Below are 18,615 nucleotides of genomic sequence, written 5' to 3' on the forward strand. Positions count from 1 at the left end.
GTGATCTGGTGTTGTATTTAGTTTGAATATTTCTTTTGGTTGAGTAGATAATGTTGTTTGTAAATCAGTAACCTGCCGAATGATATATTGATTCTCTATTATTTTTGTCTGCAATATTATTATGTTAGGCCCGTGTATAGCACAGGCATTCCCTTACTAATTCTATATAGAAGCAGCAATAGTCCAAGGAAGTTTAAATCAATGTGCTTCGACTTATGAGTATTGAGAACTACCTTAATTACAATTAGCAGCTTATGCCTTTTATCGTTGCCGTAATTATTCTACTTTTTAATGAATATAGAAGGATAACCATGTATTTTCACGACCTAAAACCCAACCAGATGTGATAGCGCCTAACACACTTGCTAGGCAAGCTAGACATAACAATAAAGAACCAAAATAGCAGAATTTACATGAATACCATAAGTGTGAAACCTCATTATTACATAATAAAGCCAATACATGATAAATCCTCCAGAACTGATAAATACAGAGTCATGAGCTCTAATTCGAAAATACAAGTCTAAAATGACCAAATACAATACTGTATGAAATAAAAATAACAGTACATAAGAAAAGAGACGCCAAGACTGCGGTCGAGAATGCAGTTTTACATCGTCTCTCAATGATCAACACTTCTACAAGCCTTAGCTACTCATGACTGGGTCCAACACCTGGATCTGCACAATTAAGTGCAAAGTGTAGCATGAGTCCAACTGACCCAATGTACTCAGCAAGTATCATAACTAACCTTGGTGAGGTAAAAGAAGTAAGAATTATACATGATACTTGCATCCATTTAAAGATGCAGCGCCCCCCGCAAAAGGGACGTTAGTACTGTCGAATAGCACTAGTATGTATAACTAAACACCCTCTCAATAGAACAAATAATATTACAAGAAGGAATAATCATAAAATCAATGAAAGTCTCGAACAATACCAAAATATCAAGTTTCACGTAAAATCCCATATTTTCAGATTAGTGATTCTTAGCACAGATATACCATTGTTCACACTACCATTATTCACAATACCAATAATACCATACTCTTAGCACGGAGTCCGATCACGACCCGATCGGCTAGGATATCTCTTTAGAGACATCAACCACAATCACTCTCAATATCAATACCCCCGTACTTTTAACACGGTGTCCGATCACGACCCGGTCGGCTAGGCTATCTCATTAGAGATATCAACCACAATCACAATTTCAATTACAGTTTCCATCACAATCGCACAACCATGTGTGTGGCATGGTGTCCGATTACGACCCGATCGGCTAGGTTGTCTTATTCGAGATATCAACCTTTTTATATCAATCATCGCATTTCATACTTCTTTCACATCTTTTCATCTCATTGGCACTAGTGGCCACAATTATAAAAATATTCTTGGCACCTTGGCCGTATTTAGTATTTCATGCTCACCTTTTCAATTTCAGATATCATCATCATCATCAACAATAAATACAATTCAAATCAAGGGGTGTAGTACACATGTGAGTAATTAAGAGTCTAAGGCACATAGAGATATTTCAAAATATTTGGCATAATAGCCTTCGTTTGAACTTGACTTGAAGTCTAAACATTATTAATGCACAGCCCATACTTGAACACATCCTCAATTGATAACATAATATGAATAAAGGATTTAGGATACTTATTGAACATATATCTTTCAGCACAAACTTACTCGGAATAGCCAATTTTATAATAAACCACTCGGGTCTTACATAAATTACATGAATATCGTGGGATTCAATTCTAAGAGAAGAGTTTAGCCAACATACCTCAAAGAAGCTTCCTTAAACTCTAAAATGTTCCGAAATTCTTAACAACTTCAATCTATTTTAGAAATATAACAAGTTGAACCAAAATTAGGAAGATGATCATGGTTCTAGCTCATTTGAGTATTTTATCAAACACTAAGTGTGCATAAAGTTTCAAGGTCCTTTCATGGAGGATTCCATCATCCCACAACCCATTCTTTACCATTCTTAGCTCAACAATCTTCTCACACCTTTTGATGACACATGCATGCAAGATGAACAACTCCCATGCCAAAACATTATCTTACTAGTTACCCAATTCTAGACAAATTCAAAATCAAGGGATAGGGTGTAGAATCTTACCTCTAGGATGAAGACCTAGTGAGTTTCCCTTCTTAATCTTCCAAGATTTGACCAAGAATTGAAGACAATTATTGAGGAACACCTTCTCACTCTAGGGCACTCTCTCTCATTCTAACATGTCATAGTTTTAGTCAAAATGGTCCATTGCGTCTATTTAACGAAGTTGGGTCGGGTTGTAAAAACCCAAAATGAAGCTCTGAAACAAGGTCTGCGATCGCATAACGGATATGTGGTTCGCATAATTGGCGTCCAAAACTGGCAAGAATCTTCCTGGGTATGCGGTCACTATGCAGCTCGCAGACTTGTTCTGCGGTCGCATAATAAACCGCAGAACAATTCTGCGATCGCATAGTCGACCGCAAAATGGCATCCAAACCTGCCCATACTTACCTCACTCTGCGGCCATTATGCGGGCCGCAGAATGATTTTGCCATCGCATAATGGACCGCAGAAATGCTTTTCTCTGCCAAAATCTTTCCTTTACTTTTCAGTGCATTATTCAACCCAAAAAGTCCGAGCCGCGGCAAGCTTGCTCGCCGCGAAGAATTTCTAAAATCCTTAAACACGTAAGAACCAATTCGGCACCACGAAACATTATTTTTCTTTGCAAAATTTTACGGGGCCTTACATTCTCCCCCACTTAGGATCATTCGTCCTCGAATGAGGGTCAAAAACTGTTATTAGCATCCAATGTGCCCCAACTGTTAGTTCACATACACCAGTAGTTTTAAAATTTGGCTAACTCCCTAAATTTCCAAAACTTTTGCCAGAGTCTCCCCTGTAACTTGGCCTATCCACCTGTCAGAGAATCCCAGAAACCAATCCTAACTACATATACATAACTGATGATGCAATATAACACAATAACAATACCAACCATGGCCTCATAAGGGATATATCACCAGGAAAGGAACACCCTTATCATTAACGGTACAAATTATACATAATTCATAGAAAGTAACTCTCAGCATTTTCATAAAGCACAACTCATAAATACATGTTTATTCAAACAAATAAGGATACTTTTTCTTCATTTCTTCCTCGGCCTCCCAAGTAGCCTCTTCAACCTGTTGGTTTCGCCATAGCATTTTCACGGATGCAATTTCTTTGTTTCTCAACTTTCAGACTTGCCGATCAATAATAGAAACTGGAATATCCTCATAAGTCAATTCCTTATTAACCTCAATAATCTCAACCGGAATAATGATCGTCAGGTCTCCAACTACTTTCTTCAACATAGACACATGAAACACCGGGTGAACTAATGACATTTCAGGTGGTAGCTCAAGATTGTATGCCACCTCACCGATCCTCTAAATGATTCTGTGCGGTCCGACATACCTCGAACTCAATTTTCCTTTCTTACCAAATCGCATTATGCCTTTCATGGGGGAAACTTTCATGAATACCCAATCATCTTCTTTGAACTCCAAATCCCTACGACGAATATCCGAATATGACTTTGACGACTCTGAGCCATCTTCAACCTCTCCTTGATAATTTTAAGTTTTTTCATAGCTTGATATACAAGGTCTGGCCCTATTAACTCTGCTTCCCCAATTTCGAACCACCCAATGGGAGATCTACATCTTCTTCCGTATAAAGCCTAGAACGGTGCCATTTGAATGCTAGCATGATAACTATTGTTGTAGGCAAATTCAATGAGTGGTAAATGATCATCCCAACTACCTTTGAAGTCTAGAACACAAGCATGCAACATATCCTCAAGCATTTGAATAGTCCGCTCTGCGTGCCCGTCAGTCTGTGGGTGAAAGGATGTACTAAGATTCACTTTAGTACCCAAACCTTGCTGAAATTTCTTCAAAAAGTTAGCAGTGAATTGTGCTCCCCGATCAGATATGATGGAAACTAGAGTGCCATGAAACCTGACTATTTCTTTGATATATAACTAAGCATACTGTTCCGCTGTGTTGGTAGCCTTAATCGGCAAAAAGTGTGCTGATTTCGTAAGTCGATCCACAATCACCCAAATTGAGTCAAACTTATGAGGAGTATGAGGTAATCCTACCACAAAGTCCATATTAATCATTTCCCACTTCCACATTGGAATTTCTATGTTCTGCGCCAACCCACCGGGCCTTTGGTGTTCGGCCTTCACTTGCTAACAATTTGAACACTTTGCCACAAACTCCGCTACATTCCTCCTCATATCATTCTACCAGTAGACTTCCGTAAGATCATGATACATTTTTGTAGAACTCGGGTGTACGGAATACCTAGAAGTGTGAGCTTCAGTCATAATTCTTTCCCGTAGACCATCCACATTTGGAATATATAGACGCCCTTGGTACCTTAGTGTACCATCATCCATGACAAGAGAAAAGGCCACGGTCTTATGTTTATGAATCCCCTCTTTCAGTTGTGCCAACAATGGATCGTTGTATTGCTTCTCCTTGAGTTCCACAACAAGTGATGATTTAGCCCTATTTTGTACAATCACCCCTCCTTCACTAGAGTCCGTAATACGAACTCCCAAACTAGACAATCGATGAACTTTCTTGACTAATGGCCTTTGATATGCCTCCAAATGTGCTAAACTACCCATAGATTTTTGGCTAAGAGCATCTGCCACAACATTAGCCTTCCCCGGATGGCATAAAATATCAATGTCGTAATCCTTGAGTAATTCAAGCCATCTTCTCTGCCTCAGGTTCAATTCCTTCTGTTTGAAAATATATTGAAGGCTCTTATGGCCCATGAATATATCCACATGGAACCCATATAAATAATGACACCAAATTTCAATGCAAACACCACCGCCGCAAGTTATAAATCGTGTGTTGGGTAGTTCTTTTTACGTTTTTTGAGTTGCCTAGAAGCATAAGCTATCACCTTGCCACGTTGCATTAATACACACCCAAGCCCGATCCTTGAAGCATCACAATATACCACAAGCCCATTTGTACCCTTAGGCATGGTCAACACCGGCGCCGTAGTCAATCTTGATTTCAACTCCTGGAAGCCCCTTTCACAAGTATCGGACCATTGGAACTTAATGGCCTTCTACGTCAATTTAGTCAATGGAGAGGCAAGAGTAGAAAACCACTCCACAAACTTTCTGTAATATCCAGCTAAGCCTAAGAAATTGCGAATCTCTGTTGGAGTTGTAGGTCTCGGCCAATTCTTCACAGCTGCAATTTTCTAAGGATCAACCTTAATTCCCTCATTGGAGACTACATGACCTAAGAATGTGACACATTCTAGCCAAAATTCACATTTTGAAAACTTCTCATATAATTTGTGGTGATACAAGGTTTGCCGAACTACCCTGAGATGATCAGCATGGTCCTCTCGACTTCGTGAATATACAAGAATATCGTCAATGAACACTATCACAAAAGAATCGAGTAACGGCTTTAAAACTCGGTTCATAAGATCCATGAAGGATGCTGGGGCATTTGTTATCCCAAAAGACATCACTAGAAATTCCAAATGCCCATACCAGGTCCTAAAAGCTGTTTTCGAAATATCCTACTCCCTGATCTTCAATTGATGATACCCGGATCGTAAATCAATTTTGGAGAAGTACTTGGCACCTTGGAATTGATCAAACAAGTCATCTATCCTTGGCAGTGGGTACTTATTCTTGATTGTGTCCTTGTTGAGTTGCCAATAGTCAATACACATACGTAGTGACCCATCTTTCTTTCTTACAAAGAGTACAGGTGCGCCCCAAGGCGACACTCGGTCGGATGAAACCTTTTTCTAACAAATCTCTCAATTGTTCCTTTAGCTCCTTCAATTCTGCCGGTGCCATCCTATAGAGTGGAATAGATATAAGATGCGTGTCTGGCATCACATCAATCCCAAAATCAATCTCCCTGTCTGGCGGGATCCCAGGGAGTTCATCCGGAAAGACTCCTGAAAATTCATTCACAACAGGCACAGACTCAAGTGTAGGTGCCTCAGCATCGGTGTCCGTAACTCGGACCAAATGGTAAATACACCCCTTGTTGATCATCTTTGTGGCCTTAAGGTAAGAAATAAACCTACCCTTCGGCACTGCATCATCACCCTTCCACTCAATAACTGGCTCATTTGGAAATTTGATCTCAACGGTCGTGGTTCGGCAATCAAGCTTGGCAAAATAAGAAAAAAGTCAATCCATCCCCATTATCACATAAAAATCTACCATTCCCAATTCAATAAGATCGGCCATGGTGTCCCGACCACGCAACGTGACAACACAATCCCTATACACCCGCGCGGCCAAAAATAGACTCACCAGCCGGAGTAGATACAGAAAATGGCTCATGAAGCTGTTCTGGTTCTATCCCAAATTCCATAGCAACATAAGGTGTGCCATATGACAAAGTGGAACCGGGATCAATAAGAGCATATACATCATGAGATTGGACAGTCAATATACCTATGACAACATCTAGAGAAGCCTCTAAATTTTAGTGACCCCTCATAGCATAGAAATGACTGAATCCTCCCGAACTCTATGCTCCAGCCCTAGATGCACCACGCCCTGTGAGTTTTGGAGTGCCTCGAGCTGGAGGAGGTGCTGCGGATGTAGTAGCTGTAGAACTGGCTGGCTGTGCTGGGCCCCTGCCCGCACCCTGGTGAGACGAACGATAACCCCTCTGAATGTGACCCCTCAATCCGCATTCGTATCATATGGGTAAGTCCATGTAGAATATGCCTAAGTGCATATTTCCACACCTTGGGCATGGGGGCCTCCTCTGCTGCTGGAATCTACCATCATGACGACCCTGCTGATAGGAGCCCATGTTGCCCTGACTGGGCTTGAAACAGCTCCACTGCTGCATCTGACAGGGCCCTGATGGTGGTGCACATAAAAATCTACCATTCCCAATTCAATAAGATCGGCCATGGTGTCCCGACCACGCAACGTGACAACACAATCCCTATACACCCGCGCGGCCAAAAATAGACTCACCAGCCGGAGTAGATACAGAAAATGGCTCATGAAGCTGTTCTGGTTCTATCCCAAATTCCATAGCAACATAAGGTGTGCCATATGACAAAGTGGAACCGGGATCAATAAGAGCATATACATCATGAGATTGGACAGTCAATATACCTATGACAACATCTAGAGAAGCCTCTAAATTTTAGTGACCCCTCATAGCATAGAAATGACTGAATCCTCCCGAACTCTATGCTCCAGCCCTAGATGCACCACGCCCTGTGAGTTTTGGAGTGCCTCGAGCTGGAGGAGGTGCTGCGGATGTAGTAGCTGTAGAACTGGCTGGCTGTGCTGGGCCCCTGCCCGCACCCTGGTGAGACGAACGATAACCCCTCTGAATGTGACCCCTCAATCCGCATTCGTATCATATGGGTAAGTCCATGTAGAATATGCCTAAGTGCATATTTCCACACCTTGGGCATGGGGGCCTCCTCTGCTGCTGGAATCTACCATCATGACGACCCTGCTGATAGGAGCCCATGTTGCCCTGACTGGGCTTGAAACAGCTCCACTGCTGCATCTGACAGGGCCCTGATGGTGGTGCACTAGTCGAAAACTGTGCAAAGGACTAGGATAGCCTTGACGACCCCTTGAATGTTGACTTGCCACCACCAGAAGAACCACCCAAGTTGCCCACAGTCCGGGCCTTATTGCTACCCTCTCGCTCCATTCTATTCATCAACTTGCGAGTCTCTGTTGCTTGAGCGAATTCCATCATTTTCCATAGTTCAAATCAAAATTCAAGGTTGTTGTAGCGGCCTCATTAATTGCCAAGGGACTAAGGCCCTGTACAATTCGGCACACTCTAGTCTCCATAGTGGGCAACATGTTAATAGCATACTTAGACAGGTACGCGAATCTCATATGGTAATCCCACATACTCAGGCTACCTTGCCTCGGGTTCTCAAACTCAGCAGCATGGGTTGCCTTAGTCTCAGCAGGCAAGAAATGATCAATGAAGGCATCGACAAACTCACCCCACCTTGCCGGAAGGCTCCCTTCTTCACGGGACTCCTCCTATAGTTCAAACCAAGAATATGCCACCTCTTTCAGGCGGTAGGAGGCCGATGCCACAGCCTCTGTCTCAGTAGCACGCATAACTCGGAGAGTCTTGTGCATCTCATCAATGAAGTTCTGGGGATCCTCCTCTGGGTTAGTACCCATGAACACTGGAGGATCCAACTGGAGAAACCTGTTCACCCTGGAACTAGTAGAATCCCCTTGCTGATCGGAAGAAGTGGGTGTAACATTTGATCTCTAGGCCTGGGAAGCCACTATCTGAGCCAACATCTATATGGCTCCCCTAAGATCAATATTAGAAATACCAGAATCAGAAGCTGGAACTAGAGGTGGAACTGGTATATCAATTGGAGGGACCGTTTCACCCTCAGTAGGTGTAGGGACAGGTGCGGTCTGATCAGTTGTAGTAGAGTCAGGCAGTGTAGTAAATGGAGGAATATTGTCACTCCTTGGGTGCTCACCCGCATCATCAATTATAGGGTCAAATGTCACTCATGGGGTGACATTGTCTCTTTAGCCAAATCTTGCCTTCTTCTTAGGTGCCATGTACTGAAAGTTAAAGTAAAGCACGAGTTAAAGGAGGAACAATCTTACCATCAGCATCGAGAACATAAAAGAAGGGTATTATTCCTAAATGCCCATGTAGTATCCTAATTATAGATGTGGTCGACAACACACCGATAATAAGGACTCTACTAGACACGGCTCCGAGATATCCTAGGACACTTTAAAATCTTAGGCTCTGATACCAAGTTTGTCACGCCCCAAAATCGAGGAACCCGGCCGAGCAAGCCTATTAGATCTCCTTCTACCCAAACTCATTTATGAATAAAGAGAATATATATTTTCGTTAATCAAACAATAAAGTGATCATGTGTGCAATACCAATTTCTTACCATTAGTTAGTTCATTTTAAAGTCTCAATTCCATACACATTTTTCATAATCTGAAGTGGAAATAGTAATTTAAGCACAACATAACGAGTTTGACTCCCCTAGCACCAATATACAACCCACATTATGTCTACGGAGCCTCTATAGATAAAGAAGAGTACAATGATAATGCCGGCAATAAGGCCTCGGCTATACCTCAAATAGAATACACAAAGTACAAAGGATTCATGACCCCGGGATGAAGTGGGGCTCACCAAGTTAGTTGGGAAAAAGGTGTATTACTATCACTGATCAATATCTCCTGCTGTGGAACCACCTGCATCCATTTAAAGATGCAGCGCCCCCGACAAAAAGGATGTTAGTACTGTCGAATAGCACTAGTATGTATAACTAAACACCCTCTCAATAGAACAAATAATATTACAAGGAGGAATAATCATAAAATCAATGAAAGTCTCGAACAATACCAAAACATCAAGTTTCACGTAAATTCCCATATTTTCATATTAGTGATTCTTAGCACCGATATACCATTGTTCACACTACCATTATTCACAATACCAATACCACCATACTCTTAGAACGGAGTCCGATCACGAACCGATCAGCTAGGCTATCTCTATAGAGACATCAACCACAATCACTCTCAATATCAATACCCTCGTACCTTTAATACGGAGTTCGATCACGACCCGATCGGCTAGGTTATCTCATTAGAGATATCAACCACAATCACAATTTCAATTACAATTTCTAACACAATCACCACAATGTGTGCGGCATGGTGTCCGGTCACGACTCGATCGGCTAGGCTGTCTTATTAGATAAATCAACCATTTTATATCAATCATCGTATTTCATACTTCTTTCACATCTTTTCATCTCATTGGCACTAGTGGCCACAATTATAAAATTATTCTTGGCACGTTGGTCGTATTTAGTATTTCATGCTCACCTTTTCAATTTCAAATATCACCATCATCATCATCAACAAATACAATTAAAATCAAGGGGTGTAGTACACATGTGAGAAATTAAGAGTCTAAGGCACATAGAGATATTTCACAAAATTTGGCATAATAGCCTTCGTTAGAACTTGACTTGAAGTCGAAACATTATTAATGCACAGCCCATACTTGAAACCATCCTCAATTGATAACATAATATGAATAAAGCATTTAGGATACTTATTGAACATATATCTTTCAACACAAACTTACTCGGAATAGCCAACTTTATAATGAACCACTTGGGTCTTACATAAATTACCTGAATATTGTGGGATTCAATTCTAAGAGAAGAGTTTAGCCAGCATACCTCAAAGGAGTTTCCTTAAACTCTAAAATATTCTGGAATTCTTAGCAACTTCAATCTATTTTAGAAATATAACAAGTTGAACCAAAATTAGGAAGATGATCATAGTTCTAGCTCATTTGAGTATTTTATCAAACACTAAGTGTGCATAAGGTTTCAAGGTCCTTTCATGGAGGATTCCATTATCCCACAACCCATTCTTTACCATTATTAGCTAAACAATCTTCTCACACCCTTTGATAACACATGCATGCAAGATGAACAACTCCCATACCCAAAAATTATCTTACTAGTTACCTAATTCTAGACAAATTTGAAATTAAGGGTTAGGGTATAGAATCTTACCTCTGGGATGAAGACCTAGTGAGTTTCCCTTCTTAATATTCCAAGAATTGACCAAGAATTTAAGAACAATTATTGAGGAACACCTTCTCACTCTAGGGCACTCTCTCTTACTCTAACATGTCAGATTTTTAGTCAAAAATAGTCCATTGCGTCTATTTAACGAAGTTGGGTTGGGTTGTAAAAACCCACAAATGAAGCTCCGGAACAAGGTCTGCGATCGCATATGCGATCGCATAATTGATATGCGGTCCGCATATCGGCCGCATAATTGGCGTCCAAAACTAGCAAGAATATGCCTGGGTCTGCGGTCACTATGTGGCCCGCAGACCTGTTCTGCGGTCGCATAATGAACCGCAGAACAGTTCTGCGGTCGCATAGTCGACCGCAAAATGGCATCCAAACCTGCCCATACTTACCTCACTCTGCGGCCATTATGCGGTCCGCAGAGTGATTCTGCAGTCGCATAATGGACCGCAGAAATGCATTTCTCTGCCAAAAACTTTCCTTTACTTTCCAGTGCATTGTTCAACCCAAAAATCCTTAAACACGTAAGAACCAATTCGGCACCATGAAACATTATTTTTCTTTGCGAAATTTTACGGGGCCTTACATGTATAAATAACATATTATGGTGTAGGCTTGTGCAATGTGTGCTACCACAGCTAGAACAGACAATTTCATCACCAAATAGCAGTTTGTCTGGTTCTATCGGGAGAATAACCTCAACCTAATCTCAAATGTGTTATAAATAGCTCTCATAGGGGTACAAGTAGGAGAAATTAATTCAAGGCATATCATAGCCTAAGCACTACCCCGAGCATGAAATAGTATCTCGGTGCACGCATATGGGCTCAACCCCACACATATGTGCTACTCATAGCACGTAGCTATCACAAATAATTCAGGCAACTAGTGCATCAATCAGTTTTAGGTAAGATACTTACCTCAAACAAGCCAAATCACTCCTCTAGCAAGCCCTTCCCGCGCGTATCAACCTCTAGATGGCTCGAATCTAGCCAAAATAACCTAATACCATTAATAATAGCCATAGGAAATAATTCCAAATAATAAAGCTAAAGTCTTGAATCAAATATGTAAAGTCAACCCAAAAGGTCAACCACATGTCACCTCAGAACCCGACAAAATTCACAAATCCCAAACATCCTTTCAATTATAAGTCCAACCATACTAATTTCATCTAATTCCAATCACAAATCGACCCTCAAATCATCAAATCTCACTCTCCAATAACATAGTCTAAAATCCCCAAATTTTACTTCAAATTCACAAAAACTAGGTGTAATAGTCAATGGGTAATCAATATCTAACATCAAAAGTGATTACACTTCACTTACCTCTTCAATTGTAGCAAAATGTCTCTCAAAAATCGCCCTTAGCCGAGTTCCAAATCTACCAAAATGAGAAAACATGCAAACCCTTCGAATATAAGAACCTGCTAGTGAAATTGCATCTGCGATCCGAAATTCCGTTTATGCGGTCAAAACCATGGACCTGCGAATTTCACTTAAGTTCTGACCTACCGTTGTACTCCTATTTCTGCACGTCCGCACCTGCGGAACCCTTCCGCATCTGCGATCCTAGCTCTGCCAGCCTTCTTCTGTTTCTGCATCCCCTTGTCTACATCTGCGGGCTCACAGATGCGGTAAATTGTTCGCACCTGCGACCTTCTCCAGCCTAGCCAAGCGTGCATATGCGATCACATGGTCGCTTCTACAGCATCGCACCTGCGGAAATCCCTCGCAGGTGCGATTGCACCAGAACTCTCAGGCTTTAGCAATCCTTCAAAGTCCATAAATGATCTTCCAACCACCCGAATCACACCCGAGGCCCCTGGGACCCCATCCAAACATACCAACAAGTCCTAAAAATAATACGAACTTACTCGAAGCCTCAAATTATGTCAAACAACATCAAAATCATGAATCGCACCCCAATTCAAGCCTAATGAAACTGATGAACTTCTAACTCCTAAAACTCATGTCGAACCATAGCAAATCAACTCCGAAGGATCTCGAATTTTGCACACTAGTCCCAAATGACACCACGAACCTATTCCAACTTCTGAAACAAAATCCAAACCCAATATCAACAAAGTCAACTCTCGGTCAAACCTCTCAACCTTCATTTTTCCAACTTTTGCCAAAGAACAACAAATCAACCTACGGACCTCCAAATCAACATCCAGACATATGCCTAAGTCCAAAATCTCCATAAGAATCTATTGGAACCATCAAAATACCATTCCAGAGTCGTCTACACAAAAGTCAAACTCCGGTCAACTCTTTTAACTTAAGCCTTCAACCTTGGGACTAAGTGTCTCAATTCACTTATCAAACTGGCGAGCACTCCGAAACATCCTCAAACCTTGATATGCCCAACAATGATGATTGTGCCACAATACAAGCAAGAATCTGGCTAGGCTCTGAAACATCCAATCTCACAAACTAATTGGCCAAGGCCTGAACATCCATGGCCAGTAGCCTCTCTATTATCGGTAAATATGCCAAACTGCTCATACTCTCAGCCTTCCTACTCAATGCATCAGCCGCCACATTGGCCTTCCCTATATGATATAATATGGTGATACCATAGTTCTTAGGCAACTCTAACCATCTCTATTGCCTCAAATTAAGGTTCTTCTACTTGAACAGATGGTGGAGACTCTGATGGTCAGTATAGACCTCACATGGGTTGCCGTATAGATAATGCCTCCAAAATTTCAACTGCCAACTCTAAATCATGTATAGGATAATTCTTCTCATGAACTTTCAACTGCTAGGAGACATAGGCAATCACCCTACCATCCTGCATCAACACCACGCCAAGCTCAATATTGTAAGGAACCGGAAAGATTTTGCTAAATAATTTAAGGTTTCGTGGTGCCAAGGTACGCTAATGTATTATATTTTCGGAGTTTTTTGGTTGAACAATATGTTGGGGAGTTGAAATTTTTCACTCTCGCGTCGCCCAGCTTGTAGTGCGCTAGACCGTGTTATATCCCTCGCCTAGCCAGGTTTGTAGCGTGCTCGACCGTGCTATATCCCTCGCCTAACCAGGTCTGTAGTGCGCTAGACTGTGCTATATCCCTTGCCTAGCCTGGTCTATAGCTTGCTACAGAGCGTGCCTCGCCAGGTCTATAGCTCGCTACAGAGCGTGCCTCGACTGGTCTATAGCTCGATACTGAGCGTGCCTAGCCTGGTCTATAGCTCACTACAGAGCGTGCCTAGCCTGGTATGTATCCCGATCCGAAATTTTGGAGTATCCATTCTCCTATTTTTTAAACCATACCCTATTTCATTAAAACACCTACCTTGGACCATTTTGAACATATTTTCTGATATTTTTAGAGTGAGAGAAAGGGTCCTAGAGGGAGAAGTGATCTTCATCAAAATTGCTCTTCAATTCTCACTTAAAACCTTGAAGATTATCAAGAGACGCACCTAGGTATTCTTCCTAAGAGGTAAGAATCTATGTCCTAGTTCTCGATTTCGAAAATTTACAAAAATGGGTTAATTAGAGAGACAATTATTGGGTGTGAGGGTTGTTGTCTTGCATGCATGTATCCTTGAAGTATGTGGAGAGGTTGTGAGCTAAAAATGGTAGAGAATGGGTTTGGGAAAGATGTAATCCCTCAAAAAGGGGGCTTAAAACATTGATGCACACCTAGTGTTTGATAATATGCTCAAATGAGCTAAACCCATGTTCATCTTCCTAATCTTGGTCCAACTTGTTATATTTCTAAATTAGATCGAAGTTGCTAAGAATTCTAGAATATTTTAGAGATTAAGGAAGCTCAATTGAGATATGTATGGATAAACCCCCTTCTTCTTAGAATCGAATCCCACAGTGTTCATGTAATTGAAGTAAGACCTTGATCATTATTGAATTGGCTATTCCTAATATGGTTGTGTCGAAGGATATATGTTCAATATTTATTCTAAATACTTCATCATGTCATCTTTCCATTTGAGGATATGTTAAAAATGTGGAATATGTGCTAGAAATGTTAAGATGTCATGTCAATATCGAAATAAAGGTTGTTATGCCAAATTGTATGAAAAGCCTCTATGTGCCTAAGATTCCCAAATTATTGTGTTATGTGAATTTAATGTCTTGAATGGGAAGCCTTATTGTTGTTGATAATGATTATGATAATGATATTTGAATGTGGAAAAGGGGACTGGAATTATGAAATACGACCAAGTGCAAAGAATGATTTCGTAATCGTGATCACTAGTGCCAATGAATCGAAAGAATATTAAAGAAATATGATGTGAGATAATTGAAATTATTGTTATGGTTGATGTCTCAAGTGAGATGGCCTAGCCGATCGGGCCTTGATCGTACGTTGTGCCGCACACATAGTGGTAACTTTGCTGGAAATGATAATTGAAATTGTGGATATGGTTGATGTCTCAAATGAGATGACCTAGCCGATCGGGTCGAGATCAGACTCCGAGTAAGAACATGGTGGTATTGTGAATTGTGGTATATGGCACTAAAGATTACCCAACCTAATAAGATGAAAATTGACTTGAGAACTTATGTGATCCTTATTTGATGTTTTAGTATTGTTTTGAAGCTCTTATTGAACTCATAACTGTTTTCTCCCTTGTATTATTATCCATTCTATTGAGATAGTGTTTTAGCTTTACATACTAGTACTATTCGACGGTACTAACGTCCCGTTTGCCAAGGGCACTGCATCTTTAAATAGATGCAGGTGGTTACATAGCAGATAGTGTTGATCGGCATTAGTGGTACATCATCATCTTCCCAGCAGACTCGGTGAGCCCCATTTCATTTCGGGGTCATGTATTGTACCTTTTTTATATTGGGGTCACTTTTTGAGGTATAGTTGGGGCCTTATTGCTGGCACCATCTTTACTCACTTTTGTATCTTTAGAGGCTCCGTAGACACTATGTGGGTTGTATGTGGGTGTTGGGAATGTTAAACCAGTTATGTTGTGTTTGATCACTTGTTCCATTCGAAGTATAAGAAATATGTATTTTGAGACTTAAAGTCACAATGGCTAATCAAATGATTTAGCATCGTATGTATGATCTTCCTGCTGTATAATTTATGAAATCGTGTCTTTTCTTGATCATGGGTGAATTGGGTAGAAAGAATCTAACAGGCTTGATCGATCGGGTTTACTTGGCTGAGCGCCGGTCGTGCTCCTCGATTTTGGGGTGTGACAAACTTGGTTTTAGAGCCTAAGGTTTTAAAGTATCCTAGGATGTCTCGGGGCTGTGTCTAGTAGAGTCCTTCTTGTCGGTGTGTTATCGATCACATCTATAAGTTGGAGGCTACATAAACATTTTAGGAATGTTACCCTTCTTCAACATTCCAGATCGTGCGATATAGCTTGACTATGAGATTGTCTTCTAACTCGTGCGTTGAGGTTCAACGTAAGTTTAAATTCTCTTTTGTTCATTCCATGTAATGTTTTCATATGACGTGACAAATGGGTAAAGGCTTGAATATTAAATAGATGGCACATGTATCATGTTGAATGAATGGTATGGCCATATACGATAAGTATATAGTACCATGATCATACTTTATATGAGAAGAGTTCTAGAAGTGATTACCCACCTCCAAAGAGGCATTGACGTGATAAACGAGACCTAAGCTTAACTTGTACATGTGGATAGTGTGGGAACAATGTATATGATTCTAAGATGTAAAAAGAATTGCTACATAGGCACGTGATATATGAAAGGCATGGTCTGGAGAGTAATTATAACCGTGTAGGTCTCGCACGGGAGACAAGAAGTTATGAAAGGAGAGTCAATTGAACCCACAAATAGAAGACCCTAGCACTAGGAATGTTATAAAAATCCCAGGAATGTGCGAAGTTGTGTTATACTCCAAAAAGGATATTGACACGAGGGATTTGGATCCCAGGCCTGTGTGGCTGAATAAGAGTAGAGAACTTATGAGGTTAATACCATGGGGACTTAAATCTCCCTAATAGTCAATCATATACAAGAGGACTTGAGATGTGAAACATGTGTCCCTCAAATTGCTAAATTCAAGACTTGTGTCGAAATGTGAAACATTCACCCCAAGTGGGGAGGGAAGGACCATGGTGAGGCTACTTAAGTGCAATAAAATGAGAGTAGGGCCATGTAGCTATGATGTTTGGATATTTTGTTGAAGACGTGTGTAGTCTAGAAAAATGGTAAGGGATAACGTGATTCTCTGAAAGGAAATGCAAAAGATAAACCACTAGTACAAAAATAATGTGGAAGGTTAAGAAATGTAAATTCTTTGTACGTGGCAATGTACATGACAAGGTCAACGATACTAGAAACTAAGAGTAAGGTTTGCAAAAGGGTTTTATACTTGTTAGAAAGTCAGGGACAATGGAACCCAAGGAAGTACTATAGATCAAATGTGAAAGGCTTGCGAGTTCTTAGAATGAGTTAATCACGAATTTGCGATTTAGCTAAAGTTCCAAGGCTTTAAGAAAGACAGAACGAGTGGGAGAGATAAATGTGATGTTATAATAACCCAAGAGTGCATCTGGACTTGATGGAGAGTTTCTTAAGAATCTTACAAGTAAGAAAGCATTAAGTGATACATGGATGAACATACTTTCCCACGGATATCCCAACAAGTGTCGAGAAGCGAGCAGGATGAATTCCCAACTAAGGGAAACGACCATGTAACGTATGGAAGAGCGCATAGCTATTCACTAACTAAGAGGAATAAGGCGAGAAGAATTGGAAGAAAATCTATAAATTGAGAAGGTCATGGTTATCGCAAAATAGTTCGTATCAGAATGGTGGACTCGCCTAGAGCACAAGTGTTAATAGAAGATATAAAGGATAAACTGTAATCCAACCGACTTGAGTGACGTTGAATATCAACTAAAATATTTAAAGGGAGTTCATGTCTACATATTACTTTGGAAAGTGAGACTACTGGTGATGAAGTGATGGTGTGATAAACTCAACAAACCAGGCACAATGATACTACGAGTTCATGGGAGGCAGACAAATGTGTGGCACAATAAGGCTGTCAACTATGAATTAAGGGCAAAATGGGATGGGAATGAATGCTCCAGTCACAAAGGAAATATAGTACCAGCATATTATCTAGACCAAAGGAAGAAAAAAAGGGAAAATGTTCGAAACAGATCGAGAGATAATGAACACTTGTTACGAACCAAACATGTTTAACATGATAGCTCTTAGGCTGCAATACCAGGAAACCCTATTGGTGACTACAATACTGGGAATAACGTGAGTTACTCATCGAGGATGGAATCAGGTGGACTAAGTCCTACACTTATAAGGAAAACAAGAAGTCGTCATTGAAGAATTTAGGAGGATCTCAAGTTTCAGAAAAGGCCCTGTTCGGGCCACTGACTTTGGTTGAATTGAATACATATGAAGAGTGTTGATATGTGCTTTGGGAAGTGTTTAGCGGTAAATAGGGATTGTGAGAATGTTCACAAGGGAGGTAGAGTGGTTCCTTAAAATCCTATAAGACTTATAATGAGGAAAGAGGGTGGCTAAGAAAGGTCTGAGCACGATGTTACTTCACATTTGAGGCAATTCCATGCAAGTTGATGTTATCAGGGTGTGCGTATAAGCTAGTAGATGTTATTCATTTGAAACAGATGGTCCTATAAGAAAACTTACCTAGTAATGTCTTTTGTTGAGAAATTTGGGGGAAAAAAAACAAGTTGCAAGTACTAATAAGATTGTAGCCGTATCAAGGAAATTTTTGTAGAATTCAATTCCTATGAGGTCATATGAAAGAGAAATCTGATATAGATGTTCCACTAATGATGCAATATGGCAAGATGATCATTTATGCCTCTAGGCAACTCAAGAATCATGAGAAAAACAATCCAACACATGACTTAGAACTTGCGGCTGTGATTTTGACATTAAAGATTTGGCATCATTATTTG

The sequence above is a fragment of the Nicotiana tabacum genome, chromosome 23 (assembly GCF_000715075.1).
Source record: "Nicotiana tabacum cultivar K326 chromosome 23, ASM71507v2, whole genome shotgun sequence".
Classification (NCBI taxonomy): Eukaryota; Viridiplantae; Streptophyta; class Magnoliopsida; order Solanales; family Solanaceae; genus Nicotiana; species Nicotiana tabacum.